The sequence below is a fragment of the Anas acuta genome, chromosome 9 (assembly GCF_963932015.1).
Source record: "Anas acuta chromosome 9, bAnaAcu1.1, whole genome shotgun sequence".
Lineage (NCBI taxonomy): Eukaryota > Metazoa > Chordata > Aves > Anseriformes > Anatidae > Anas > Anas acuta.
The window spans coordinates 20,852,362-20,866,606 of record NC_088987.1 but is presented as its reverse complement, the minus strand read 5'-3'; the positions used below and the strand labels follow the sequence as shown (position 1 = coordinate 20,866,606).

The window sequence follows — 14,245 nt, the reverse complement described above, 5'->3', positions numbered from 1 at the left end:
GGCTCTGTTGGCTACTGTTCTTCATGTCTGTGACGAATGTCTTAATCCTGCTTTTTTATCTAGTTCTAGTTTGTAGTTCTTGGGGGAAAGAAATAGATATGTTCTGCGAGAAGAGACCTGAACTCTCTTCCTGCATAAAAACGTTACCCCTGCCTCTATACAGTCTCCTGAGCTTAATGGCATGAACAGAAGATCATAACCTCAGGTGCGATAAAAAGAAGCTAAAGATGAAGAAAAAAGGGAGTGATACAGTGTAAACTGAAAAAAAGTCTTATAGTAACAAAATTAAATCTGAAGAGTTTGTGTACAGCAGTCCTTGAGCTAAATTTCCTGAAAAGGGCATCCTTTCTTAAAAATTCTCTGTTTTTGTCAATACATCTCTGTAAGTCAATACTTAAATAACCAAGTGGAAGTTGCCATTGGCTGCACCTGGCTCAGTTGCTGAGAAATGATGTAGGTGCCACCTCCGGTGCTACCTAAAGCTCTGCTGAAAATCGTTTTTTCTGGCTGAAGATGTAGCCCTGTTTCTTTAAGACAAGTATGCATGCAGTGTCATGGGATGAATTTATTGTTACCTATGCTCAGGAGAACAGTCACATCAGACTGTGGATACCGTCTGTCACAAAATGTTTTGGATAAGTGAGGATAGATAAATGAGGTTGTGCATTGTACTGAGAACATATTCAGTGACTGAAGCTTCAGCTCTTAATAGTGTGCAACAGAATAAAGCTTCACGTGTTTGTATTCTTACCCAGTTCAGCACTTTGGATATGCTGAAGCATTTTTAAACCAAAATGAATGCTTCATGCTACTGTTGATCCGTGCAAGCTGCAGATCAGAACAGTGCCATCAGATCATTTTTCCTCTCCCCGGTGATTGTGAGTTCTCACAGAAGTGACAAGTACACACCTGACACAGCACCAGCAGCCAGGGAGGGAAAGGTGGAAAAAACCCTCTTTACTCTCTTTATACCGAATATTTCTCTACTTCCTTCTTTATTTTCTCATCTATTTCCTTTTTCTTGACCTCCTAAATGACTTTGCTCTCACTGTATTTCCTTTTGCCATGTCCCAGTTCCCTTTCTTGTTTTCTTCCCATTTAGTTTAGAGGCGTTGATTCTAGCCTCATTACAGGATCCATTGTCATCGGCAGAAATTCAAGAAAGGCTCAACAATGCAATGCTGGCCATTTGTAGAGGACTGTCATAGAGAGGTGTTTCCCCAAAGGCTGGTGGGTTCAAGCCTTTTTAATAGTCTGTTCATTTTCATGAACACCAAATTCACATGCAGTTATGTAGTGTTAAAATAATAATGCACATATAAAGCAGTACTAAAAGATCTGTACATTGTAAAACATTGCAGATGACATTTAACAACACGAGCAATCTGTGCTGTAGCTCTCCCCTAAAACATAGAATGTAGTTTAAATATTTTACCTTAGTATGGGAGACTTTTCTTACAATTGGCCTGTATGTATGTGAGAAATTTATCTTCCCTTCAGGTCTCCCCATGCAGAGGCTGATATCCACAGGACCCCTGAAAGTCAGCTGATAGCAGTATCAGGACATTCTGGGGGGTTAGAACCTCACTAAGGAGGTCACATCTGCAAGAGATGACAAGCAATTACAGACCCTACAGCATTCAGGTAATTGGAAAAACTTTTCACCTTGTGCTCTTACTTAAAACAAACAAAAACAACAATCAAACCTTTGTCCTTAAGTGCTTGATTACATGCACACATACAGAGACACAAACTTATTTATTACACAAGAATCAATAAAATAAAAGAAATGACTTCTTATCTTCCAAGTGTTTCTCCACTGACACAGATGACTTCAGGAGAGATGAACTGAGCTTGTTCAGGTTCTATAGGTATAGCACTGTAGCAGCTGCTAGGTTGAACAGTTTATTTTTGAGTTCATGTATTGATGATGGAAGCTGGAAACTTCCATTCAATTTGTATGATGCTGGGTCATCAGTGACTAGCAATCAGAATCTCATCAACGTGCTAATGTGTTTGTCTGGATGTTTGGTTACAGAGCATTTCCTTCCAGACCTTTTTTTTTTTTTTTTTTTTTTTTTGTTTGTTTGTTTAAACTCCCCAGTTATTTTCTAACATAAAAATGCTTTTTCTTTTGAAATGCTCATTCTTTGCTTGTGCCTTGAATGAGTTATAAGCCCTCCTTGAGAGATGTTTACTGTTTTAAATCTCAGGAAGTCCAGGTGGCCTCTGAAATGCCCATATGGTTTGCAACATGTGGACCAGATAATGACTTTCCTCTGAGAGATAAGCCATCATTCTTTGGGATGCCCAGTTCTTACATACACCAGCAATATCCTCATTCTCTTTTTTCAGCTGTGCAGAGAAGCAAGAGAATGAAGAAGCTGAGAATGTTTTTGCATAGTTACTGTGCAGATAGATTTTCCCCCCACCCATGCACTGAGATAATCTGTTATTCACTGTGGACAGAAACACACTGCAGTTAAAGCTATATCTTTATTTCTTTCTTGATTGGATTGAAAACTAACTAAATCTGCTTTGTATCGGTCAGAAACCTGCATTTGACCTTAAGGTTTTCATACAAGGAAAATGCTGAATCAGTAAACAATTTGAGTCAATCATAGATCAGAGTTTTAATTATAGACAAAGTTTTCCACTGGAAAGCTGTTATTTCTAGAGCAAGTTAATTGGAACTGAATTAAAGCTAACTTGTGCTTTTCAGTTTGTAATCCCATATGTGAAAGATCTACATGAAATACCAGATTGGGAATAGGGTATCCAAGACGATCTTACTGACCTGATAGTTAACTATTGCAGTTCATGCTCTTACTAACCTGAGTCTGTTGCAAGTTAACTTTCTAACATGTGAAATATTGCATGTTTATGTACAAAATCTTTTTTTTTTTTTTTTTTTTTTAATTCCTAATTGAGTTGCTAAAGCAGATCACCAGTGTGTAGGGATTTAATCGTCTCTTACAAGTGGAATTTGTTGTCATCTGCAAACTGGAACACCTAATAACTTCATCAGCCTTATAACAGCCAAAAATTTATGGTGTTTTGGAACTTTACTAGAAAATCTGGTTAAATAAATGGAAGAAGCACTTCCCTGGACCTTATAGATTAAATACATTTTCTTACTGTAATTTGATCTGGAAACTTTCAGAACAAATAACTTGCTCAAATGTTTGCCTGACTGCAGGTTCTTCTTGGCCATGAATCACATTATACGGAATGCTGATAAAACTAGTGGAGCGAGCAGGAGTTTCTTCAAGAACTCTGGTTTTTACTCAGCTGTTTTATGAACAGTATCTTCCATTCACCCTTTAATGATTCTGATTAGCTTCTTCCCACATATTTTTCAGCAACATTTTGTTTAGAAATTAAATGATATATTTTCATAAGGTGTCATATGATTTTCAAGTACCTGTCTCTGACAAGAAGGCTATGAACTAATATTCGGGTATTCTGTTTCTATAGAAAACTAAATGCATTTTTTGGCATAGATTGGGTTTCCAGAAATAACATAAAAAGAAGTCTACTGTGTTATCTTATGTACCAGCTGAACATGTATCCATTACTTCTGTAAAAGCAGCTGTGACCTCTTGATGGGTGTGCATTAGAGAAATTAATCTGAATCTTTATCCATTGGAATTTAATATGGATTTCTTAAATAACATCAGTTTCCTCTCTGGACCCTCATTCAGAATTAAAATGGCTTTAATTTAGGTTAGACATGGAAATAAATTAACTTATATTCAGTTTATGTTCTAAAGAAGAGTATCTACACAGTAGGTTAACTTAAACAATTTTTAAAACTCTTTCAGAATAATAGTCATTCTCATCAGGAATGCTTAGTCACTCCATAAGCCTTATAACTGCCAAAATTTCAGGGTATTTCAGGACTTTATTAGAAAAATTTTCCTGAGAATATTATGACAAACTTCAAAGAATTTGATTTACTCTTCTTCATGATTTAACAAAGAATTTATGTGGACCTTTAGTTCTTTCTGCTACTAAAATATAAAACAAACTAGTTGGAACAACATGTATGCTTCACCTAGCTCAAAAAGCTGTTTTTTTTTTTCTTTTTTTTTTTTTTCCCATAAAAAAAAACAACAACCTACCCTGATTTTTTTTTGCTGATGATCTAAGCAGAAGATAAATTTGACAGCCCGCTTCGTAGATAAAACCAGAAAGGTGATGCTATGAAAAAGAATTATGGCAACATCTGCTACTGCAAAAATGAAGAGAGTTAACTGAGAGCCAAGCATCACCTGAGCTACCGTTTCCCATAGTAAATGATACCAGTGTATAGGTATGTAGAGAGCTGTTTTGGAGATGGAAAATAATCTATATTGTAACATATGGAAAACTGGTAGGTGGTGTTGATATGTGTTATTCATATTCATCTGTTCTAAGGAACTAAATGTAGGGGACAATAATTTTTTCTTGTGGTCAGAGTAGCTATAAATACACAGCTTGATTATAGTTAAACTGAGATACAAACGTTAAATAGATATTTTTAACAAGCTGTGATTATCCAAGCATTGTCTGATCTAAGAAGAGCAGGCTATACAGTTGCAAGTTATGGAGTATTTGCCTTTATAACGTAGATGCAACTAGGCTACTAGAAAAAAAAAGTAGAAATTTTTTTTCTATATGTTGTCAAAAGTGGACTACTTTGCAATCTTGTAAGAGAACAGAAAAAAAAGAAAAAAAAAAGAAAAGAAAAGAAATGTAAGAATGTAAAACTTGCCATGTAGGCTTAGCTGAGAGTAAGCTGGGCCCATAACCTCTCTTTCTGACAGTAGCCTCTGACAAATTTATTTAGGTGAAAAAAAAAAGGGGGGTGGGGGTGGAGAGTGGAGTGGCATTCCCCTGTGTTTGCTCTATCAGCTTCCATACAGCTTTCTGTGTTTTTGGGAATTCCTGAACTGCTGATTATGTTTGCCTTATTTATATAATAGGCCTTAGTGAAACTCTGTCTCAAACTGGACAAACCATAGATTTATTTCTTTAACTGGTCTATGACTTTGGCACACAAAACATTCTGTGGCAAGGAAACAGACAAATTATTCACTGTGTGGAAAAGTACTTCCTTTTGTTCCTTTTAAACCTGCTGCCTGATAATTTCATTTGGCACCAGCTCATTTTTATGCTGAAAGAATTAGTGAATGAGGAACTTAAAACTTCACAGAAATCCAGTATAAAACAAGATATTCAAGATTATTAATATAACCTATGCATAGCTGCCTTCTGAATTCACGGTCAATGACTTAGTGTTGTGATAAAAAGTATATGATATATTATTCTCATTTTTATAGGATTTTTGTGCTTAACACTGCCCAATATAATAAAGTAGTGTCTGTCTTCAAGGTCATTAACATCATTAACAAGGTCTTTTTCATGTTTTTTTTTTTTTTTTTTTTTTAAATTATTATTATTTTTTATTTAGGGTATATTTGAGTCACACCTTCCCTGCATCTTAAGAGAAAGAACAGATTTGTGTTTTCTTTAGGATAAATATAAAGCATCTATTTGTAGTTTGAGAAGAATAGTAATGGCAAACTTGAAAACAACTTATTTGAAACTTCTAAGGCTGTAGGACTTTATTTGCATTCCTTGTTAGAAGCTGGGTTTCTGTATAGGTCTTGCAGTGATCTAAAAATTTCCTTCCATCTTTGATTACTATTTATATACACGTATACAAAATATATGGATAGATTTGAAATAGTGAAGCAGGAGATTATTTTTAAGCACTGTGCTGGCCTTTGCTCTGCAAAATTTATTTACTGGAGTTATGTCAAGATGGTGCCCAAGCATGGAATGCTCCTGGGTCATGGACTGTTTGGTGCAAAGTAGTAAACCTCTGAATTTATTGTTTTACTTTGAAAGATGTAGGCCTCAAAATGCACATCCAAGCATTAACTGCAAGTTGTCTTCATAATATTTTTCTTGTTTTCTTTACAAATCACTGTATTGAAATGTATTTCATTCAGAACTTTTAGCCCAAGATTGCCATTGACTGTTTTCAAGCTAAGCCCCAAATATAGTACAGTGCTCTGTGCGACAGCCAGGATGGCAAGAAACATGGGTTTGGAATGTGATCGAGATGAAGCACGTTGCAGGGGCCTCAGCTTTAGACCCTGTGGGATTCAAAGGGCAAAAAATAGTGCTTGTAATATCTGTCCGTATTTGAGGTTCTGATAAGGATATCACTAGATGGAGCTGAGCTTGACGTGAACAGATTATGACACTTCAACCAATGTAACGCTCAGTTTAGTTAATTAGTCAAAGCAGCTTAACGATGAATAGTGTCTGAATATAAACTGGAACTGACTGCATAGCCAAAGGTAGTGAGCGGAAGAAAGCGCTGTGCTTAAGAGGCTCGTAGTGAGCTTTCATTTAGTATTGCATGCAGTGCTAATATTATTTCAATTCCAAGAATTAGGAGATGCATGCAATTTCCATTAGCTTTAATTTGTCATGGGAGCCCTGCCTACAATATTTAGACATACAAATATGTACTTGTGGAAATTAACTAACAAATGACAGGCTTTGGTTTAAGAATGCAGTTTCTAATGTTATTTTGTCATAAGTCTACAGCTGGAAAGCACGAATTGCTCACCACTTGTGAGTATGATAAATAGAGCCTATTATTACTCAGTTGGTTAAATATTTTGGTAAAACATAGTTACAATCGCCAAGGTTTGCCAACACACTTCCTAAGATGTAAAACCTGTCCCGTGATGGTTTAATGTGCAAAAAAGCAGTACTTACAAGCAATGTATAGGGTCTGTACTTTGGGCTTTCATTTTGTTGCTGCATATTTATTGGAAACAGAACAGTGGCTTGGCAGGCAGAACAACTAGTAGTAACACATAATTGAGCCTGGAATTTTTGTGTTCATAAAACATGAGACATATCCCCTGTCATTACAGACCAGTGGAGGGTTTGGGTTTTTTCCTTCCTCTCTCTTTAGTGAGGAAATGTAAGCAATGGTGTTTGAGTAGAAGTCTTCTGAAGCGCTGAGCTGGAAATCATGTCAGTGGCTCATGGCTAGCACAGCAGGCTTGTCTTTAGGGAAGCATGTAGTAATGTTTCTTTGCATGCAGCCAGATGGTGTTGATAGGTACACCTTTGCCAAAGAACTGGAAAACTTGTAAAAGGAAGTACAGTAAGGTTCAAGGGGAGAGAAGATCAAAGAAATAAATAAAAATGAGTAAAAGGCCTGCTGGTTCCCTATAAGCAGAGTGGAAATAAGAGCAATTGTTCTTTTAGTGCCATGGATTGCCCAGATAGGAAGGGTTTTGCTGTTGCATTGCTTAACTCTTTCTTTACTGGCTGGGGCTTTTCCAGATAAATATGCAAGGTAGCATTTGTGTTTCATTATTTTGGGGATAGCTGCAGACCAACCTGTAATGGTGCTTGCAAACTATAAATTAGGGGCAGGACTGGATTTTGCAGGAAACTTGTGTATTTTTAGACATTTCTCAGTTCAAGATTAGAGACAAGGACTACTGTCACTGTGGGACCACTATCTATGATTTTACTGCAGGTACCAGTCACGTAACATTAATGAAAACGTAAGGAACTGGGATTAATGTTTGACTATGATTTTGAGCATGGATGTTCAATTAGAAATAAAAAGTACCAGTATGAATTTGCATAACGGAAAAAGTGAAGCATTTTTTCACTGATACGGGTTTGTGGGGAAGCAGAAAGTATTTTTAAACTTGTTTGGAGAAGCGTGCACCCATGCAAGTCTGTAGGCCCCAGCTCTTTATTACCTTGTCACACATCTATATTTTGCTTCAACAATTGCTGACAACCTGATTTATTTATTTATTTTTAATCAACTAGAGATGATTTTGTCTTGGAAAAATGGTGGATTTTCAAGGAGAGCACCTGGAATAGGATTTTCAGCCTGAATCTTCTTTCTGTGCTGAAGACTTCTCTCTCCTTTATTCTGTCTTTCAGAACATATATATAGTGAGGAGAATTTCAGATGCTTATAGCTGGCTGATCATGGTACCAATCCATTCATAATGCCAACTCTCTGCTGAACTTGACCTAGTATGTCAATATCCTCCTTGTAATGGAGAGCCCCAAACTGGACACAGTAGTCCAGGTGCAGTCTCATGAGAATTGAGTAGAGCAAAAGTATCACTTCCATGCACCTGGTGGCTACATTACTACTAGTGTAGGATGCAGTTTGCTTTCTTGGTGGCAAGAGCAGACTGTTTAGTCACATGTAACTTCTTGTCCATTAGAACTCCCTGGATCCCTTTCTGTGAAGCTGCTTCCTAGGCAGGTAACCCCCTTTTGCATGGGATTATTTCATCACACACACAAGACCTTGCACTTGCTCTTGTTGAATGTCATGAGGTTGCTGTCAGTTTGTTCTTCTGAATAACAGCCTTGCCCCCTAACATATTGACTGCTTCCCAAGATTGGTGTCATCTACAAATTTGCGAGGCTGCACTTTGTCCTGTTGTTCAGGCCATTAACAAACAAATTTAAACAGTATTGGTTGAGTGACTGCACTAGCTACTGGCTGACAGCTGACATCACTGGTTACAACTCTTAAAGCCTAGCAGTCTGGTCAATTTTCCACCCATCTTATTGTCCTCTTATCCAGCACGTATTGCACCACTATGGTGCCAAAAAGCCTATGGGAGACTGTGTTAGAGGCCTTGACAAAATCAGGGTAAACAACTACTGTTCACAGTGTGTTTTGGGTGACTGAGGCCATCTATCCAACTTTGTTTACTTCACTCAAAAGCATTTATTGACTGTGGTCTTCATCAGTTATATTCATAAATGTAATGAAGAAATGCTTTGCTGTTTCAGCCATGGTAAAACAAGTACTTTTAACATGTTAGAACTGTAAAAAATCCTTTAAAGAAAATGGAAGTGGTTTTGGGTGAGAGTATCTTACCTTGTTCAAACTGTTTATCCTTCTGTCATAAAAAAAAGAGATAAGGTTGATGCAGGAAAAATTCTTACTGAGATAAAAAGTTGTGTGTATGGGGATAATTTCACTGTGTCTAAAGATCTCTTTAGAAGCACGGTAGGAAGCATTTTTTAGTCTCTGTAGTATAGAAAAATGTTCCTACACAGTAGTAAGAAAATGCCTCATGAGCATTGAAACTACTCCTATATAACTGAGAATAAAATTTGGCAGATGACTTTGTATTTCTTGTTGAGTTAGTTGATAAAAATTCTCTTAAGTGTGGAAAATGCAGCAACAGCTTGCTAAATACAATCAAACTTATAATGCTCATTCACAAAATGTGCCATGTTGTTGCTGGAACCGAGTGTGACTGACTGACAGCAACTCTCTCTAGTCTTTCCTGAGTCCCAGCATCACCTGGATAATACAGGTGGAGTATTCAACAGATGCAAATTCTTATGTGAGAGGCATATTTGTGACTGAAGGGAATTCTCAGGAAGGTGGTAATCCCGGAGCACGAGCAGCTTTTTGTAATAATTTCTAGAGGGTTTTCCAATGTTTTATTCTTCACGGAAAATGCCTGCAGAGTTGAACAGCGAATCATAACCAGTCTCTGAGGTTTCTGAGTCATCTTAACAAATTGTGGCTTCAATTCCAATAGCAAGAGCTTTGTTATCAACTTTAATAGGACTGCATGCCTCCTACGGAAGAGTCCTTTAAATTTAATAATACTATAATAAAATGAAATAAATCATTCTCAAATCAATTCTTCTATTTGGATGGTAATTTCTATAGATCCCTATTAAATTTTCGACAACGTTTCAATGATGGAGGTTTATCTCGTCTTTCAATAACATCAGACATAAAAGATCTCAGGGGGTGTTTCTAATGAATAATGCTGTCTCTCTCCTAGTTCCAGAAGTCAGAGAAATATAGCAGAAAAGCATGTAATTAGTTTGGGTGCAGCACAATTCTACTGCTGCCGTACAGCTTTTGGCAATAGAGTAAATGTGTCTTTTTTTGGTGCTGCATTGAACTGTGTAGACAATCCAGCTCATACAGAACTAGGTGAAACATTTCTAGGATGACATCAGACTGTGCAACATAGGAATGTCCTTAGACTTTACCAGTAGTTGTTCTTATGGAATCTTATTAGACAGCTAGGCGGATGCTATACTAATGTTAATTCTCAAATACTGTTGCTTTAATTGGATTAATTCTGAATTGCCAGTCTGTTTAATTAGCCCCACAAAAGTTATTTAGGAAGGTGTGGACTGGGGCTTGGGGAAGGAATATCTGGAGCACAGCATGTCTGGAAAAGTGTCTATAAAAATCCACATATAAAGTCTCTTACTATGTGGTCTAATTAAGGTTTGGATACAGCACATACATTACTTACAAAACAAACAGGTTAGTTTCTGTTTGCTGCACTTTATTTTTATAACCTGATTACCAACTGAAGCAGTTTGTTAATTTAGTCTTAGTTTAGTTACACAGCAGAAAGCAGTGCTTGTCACTGGTTTAGATCAGCCCTACTCAAGGCACTCTTTGGAAATAAACAAAACTGAATTGAGTCGTATCAAGTGACTGCTTTTTCAAATTGTTAATTTGCTTTTTCTTGTTGGTAGAAGGCTAGATTATAAACACATCAATGATATCATGTTTTTGCCTAAGGGAAGTTAGCATATGCCGATGTTTGAAAAGGGAAAATAATTTTTAAAACGTGGAGAGCTGAAAAGCAGAAGCCGTATGGTGAAATTATCACAAGAATATTTTGAGTTGCATCTGCATTTATGAAAAAAGTGTGGTTTAACTCTAATGATGGCACATCTGAGAATGGGAGAATGGTGGTACCACGTTAGTGCTGTAGCGGTGTATGTTTCAGCTTAAGCTTGCCGTAACTACCATTTGTACTCAGTTACAACAGAGCAAATGTGAAGTAACTCTGAAGTTGTGTTACTGCCACCACTAACAAGCAGAGTCTTTACCATATAGCATGAAGATTTTAAAACATTTTAACAAGGTTGCCCTCTTTATGTCTTGTTGTCACTAGGATGTTTTGTAGGAATGGCCATAACATACATATATATATATATTTTTTTTCCAGAATGTGGGTGGTAAACCCTGGAACAGGGCCCTGAGTCATTGTGGAAACACCCTTCTTGGAGAGACTCAAAACTCACCTGGGCAAGGCCCTAAGCAACCTGACCTAACTTTGAATTTAGTTCTGCTTTGAGGGACTTGTCCCTTTCTGACTGAAATTGTACGTGGCCAGCCTACCAGGCATATGGTGAGTTCACTTAGTATGTCTGGTAAGACAATACAGTTCGGGTGGTGATTGCAGTCAAACCCAAATAGAAGTGTCAGTCTCTGGAGCTATTGTGGTGTTGCAGTGCGGGTTCAGTAATCTTTAAGGGTCATAAGGTGATAGTGGCCACACCATCCTGCCTTGGCTTCACAAATGAGTAACCAGCTGCTTGTATTGAAGGCAAACTGTCTGGTGTTTGTCTAGTGTACAGAGTGTAAATAGCATCTCAAATACCATGAAATGTCAATATTAATGTCTGATGGTACTGCAGAAATTCATTTTAAGACACAAGTCTAAATGTAATACACTGATTTGTTTATATTCTCCAGCACTGAGGAATAGGTTATACCTCAGACATTCTCTAGACTTGTGAGATCTTTGCTTTATCTCCTGTGTGAATTTCTTTGCTGCAGTGTCGTTACCAGCTAGAGAAAAGTCTAAAATAAACATCTCTGTGAGATACAAGCTTCTCAGTAGCTTCTTAGAATTAATGAGCAATGCTTTATGCAGGTATCAGACACTACTTCTTCATGGAACAGGAGAAAAAAAAGGTAGCTAAACCTATCTGTAACAAGCGTTGGAAATAACTGGGATCAGCAGGTGATACGTTACTGGGTGCGAACAAATTTATAGTCAAGGAAAAAATCCTGGTGAGATTTACTTAGGATTACTGAAAATGACAAGATACAAGGTTCTGCTGGATATTTTTTCACCATGGTAAATGCTACCTCTGGTTAAAAAGATTGTCTATTTGGCCCTAGATCAAAAACTTGAGCTTTCCTTGCCAAAGCTGTAAAATTCATAGAAAAAGAAGAAAAATCAAGAAAAAACATGCATGTTTATTCTATTGGCCTGTCTTTTCCCACCCTTCCATCTTCTCACACAATTCTTCGGCAGAGGTCTGTTCTTAAGAGCAGAAAAACAGTTTTACATCAATCAAGTTTTAAAATCCAAATAAATGAAAATTTCCTGAGTCTTTTCCAGCAGTCACTATGCCCCTTTTCTTGTTGTGCTAGAGAAATAACTGGAGAAGCTTAGTAAGAGCGAATTAATTCCATGACCACCTGGTGTCCTGAAAGTGGGCTGTGGAAGATAAGTGTAACTTACATTCTGGCTGACATTGATGCTGGCATTTGGAATTGCTCAAGAGGAATTTCATGGAGCCATGCTGATTTATATGAAAGGCCCTGAACTGCATATATATATCTTGTTTCTACTGTTTTATAGCTAATTTTTATTTTACTGCTGGCTGGGAACTGAAGTGTTGACTTCCTTTCATCTTTTTCTTGCCGAAGTCAAAGAGCAGTGTTGCAGGTCACAGACATGCACACCTCCATGTTGTGAACCAAACCTCTAAGACCACAGCAGGGGTGTGTGAGGTTTCTAATGAAGATGCAGCAGGGCATGACGGGCTCTCCGTGTGTCCTACCGTGGCCTTTGCTCAGAGCCTGTCTGTCTGTCAGGGTGCTGAATGGCAGGGCAGGCAGAGCAGCTGGGGGTGGTACCAAGCCTGTGGGTCACGGGGATAGGCTGCAGCGCTCAGCTGAGAGTGGGTGCTGCAGGGGCGGTAATGCTCACCTCGGAGGCCTGAGTTTCACAGATGCTGTGGAAGGTTTCCCAGGTGTGCTGATCCTCTTCTCTTTCACTCTGTTTTAAAGCTATCTTAACTCTCTTGGCTGCTACAGAGCTATCCAGCCTCTAAGAGAAGTGGCTGGAGAACTGGGACCCTTCTGGCTACATCATTTTCAGCCCTATTTTCTCTTGTTATTTTTCCAGCCTTCTGTTTAACCCTCCTTGCCAAAAGCACTCTTTGGTGACTAGCAAGCTAATTGGCCGGAGGAGATGTCATCAAAAATTCATCTCGAGTAATTAGACATTGAGCTATCATTATCCTTGAGGTTCAGATCATTTTTGTTTTCATTATCTGTCTAGTTCCCTGTGGTAGATATTTCTGATAATTTCTTGACACTGAGGGGGTCACGAGTCCCGGCATTCTCTCAGACGTGCTTCTCTTACTCGTCCTTGCTTAGCTAGCAGGAATGGGGGAAAAGCTATATTAGTCATACTGCGTATTCATGAATTTGCCTGTTAAATAGGGCATCGTGTGTAAGGAACAGAGTTCTCACAATGTTTTGCTAGGTAGTTGGCAAATTCAGTGCCACATAGTTTGCGAGGGAGCACTTCTGTTTTTCAAATGTTTTCAGATAAATGTCATTCCAAACTGCTGTTGGTAGCTTTGAGAAATCACATTTGCATTTTATGTAATTCTAATTATATAGTAATTAAATTCTGATACAATGTGAGATTAATATTAGAATTGGGTCCTTGAAATTCTGTTGCTCTATGTAAACCAGCGCTCTTTCTGTTATGAGTCTTTACATGTGAAAAGAATGTAACTAGATTTCTGTCAGTGGAGCCTTATCAGTTTTAAATCATCTAATCAGTAAATTTCAAATTAAAAGTATGTTATTTCAGGTTGAAAAATTAATATGCCTTTGTCTATGATGAGAAGAAAAGCTCTAGGATTTTTTGTTTGTTTTTAAGCTGCTGTTCTATGTGTTACAGCAATAAGTAATTCAGAGTATGGGAGCCTGCCAAAACATGGAATTTCCATTTTTTAAAAATCCTAATATTTGGGAATTTATTTTCATCCTTAATGGAAATCCAGACATAACAAAAATATTTCCACAAATATATTACTATAATTTCTTCTTGGATCAACTGAAGTAGGTCGACTGTTTTGACTTATTTTGTATTAGATTCCATTTTCTTTAAAGAAAAACCATTCTGAAAGGAAAGCTGAAAGTACTTTGGATCGTTGAAAGAAACTTTAGAATCAATATGCTATTGGAGAAAATAGAGATGCTGTGAAAAGCGTGTACTTTAACTGAAGGGTTTTTCATTCTAAGTATTTTTTATAATGTACTATACACACTGTATCCTGGAAGTGTAATGTTGCTGGACTGTATTTATGTATTCAA

General features: G+C 37.4%; 1 long non-coding RNA gene across 4 annotated transcripts in view; it reads left to right on the top strand.

Annotated features, from left to right (window-relative positions):
* LOC137861278 (uncharacterized) overlaps positions 1-14,245 on the top strand; it is a 122,052-nt gene that overhangs the window by 22,973 nt on the left and 84,834 nt on the right. For 2 of the 4 annotated variants that reach the window (XR_011099508.1, XR_011099511.1), the window contains exon 2: positions 11,064-11,246. The exons of the other annotated variants lie outside the window; for them this stretch is intronic. This is a non-coding gene — a long non-coding RNA (uncharacterized lncRNA). The remainder of the gene's footprint in view (positions 1-11,063; positions 11,247-14,245) is intronic. 4 annotated transcript variants of the gene reach the window in all.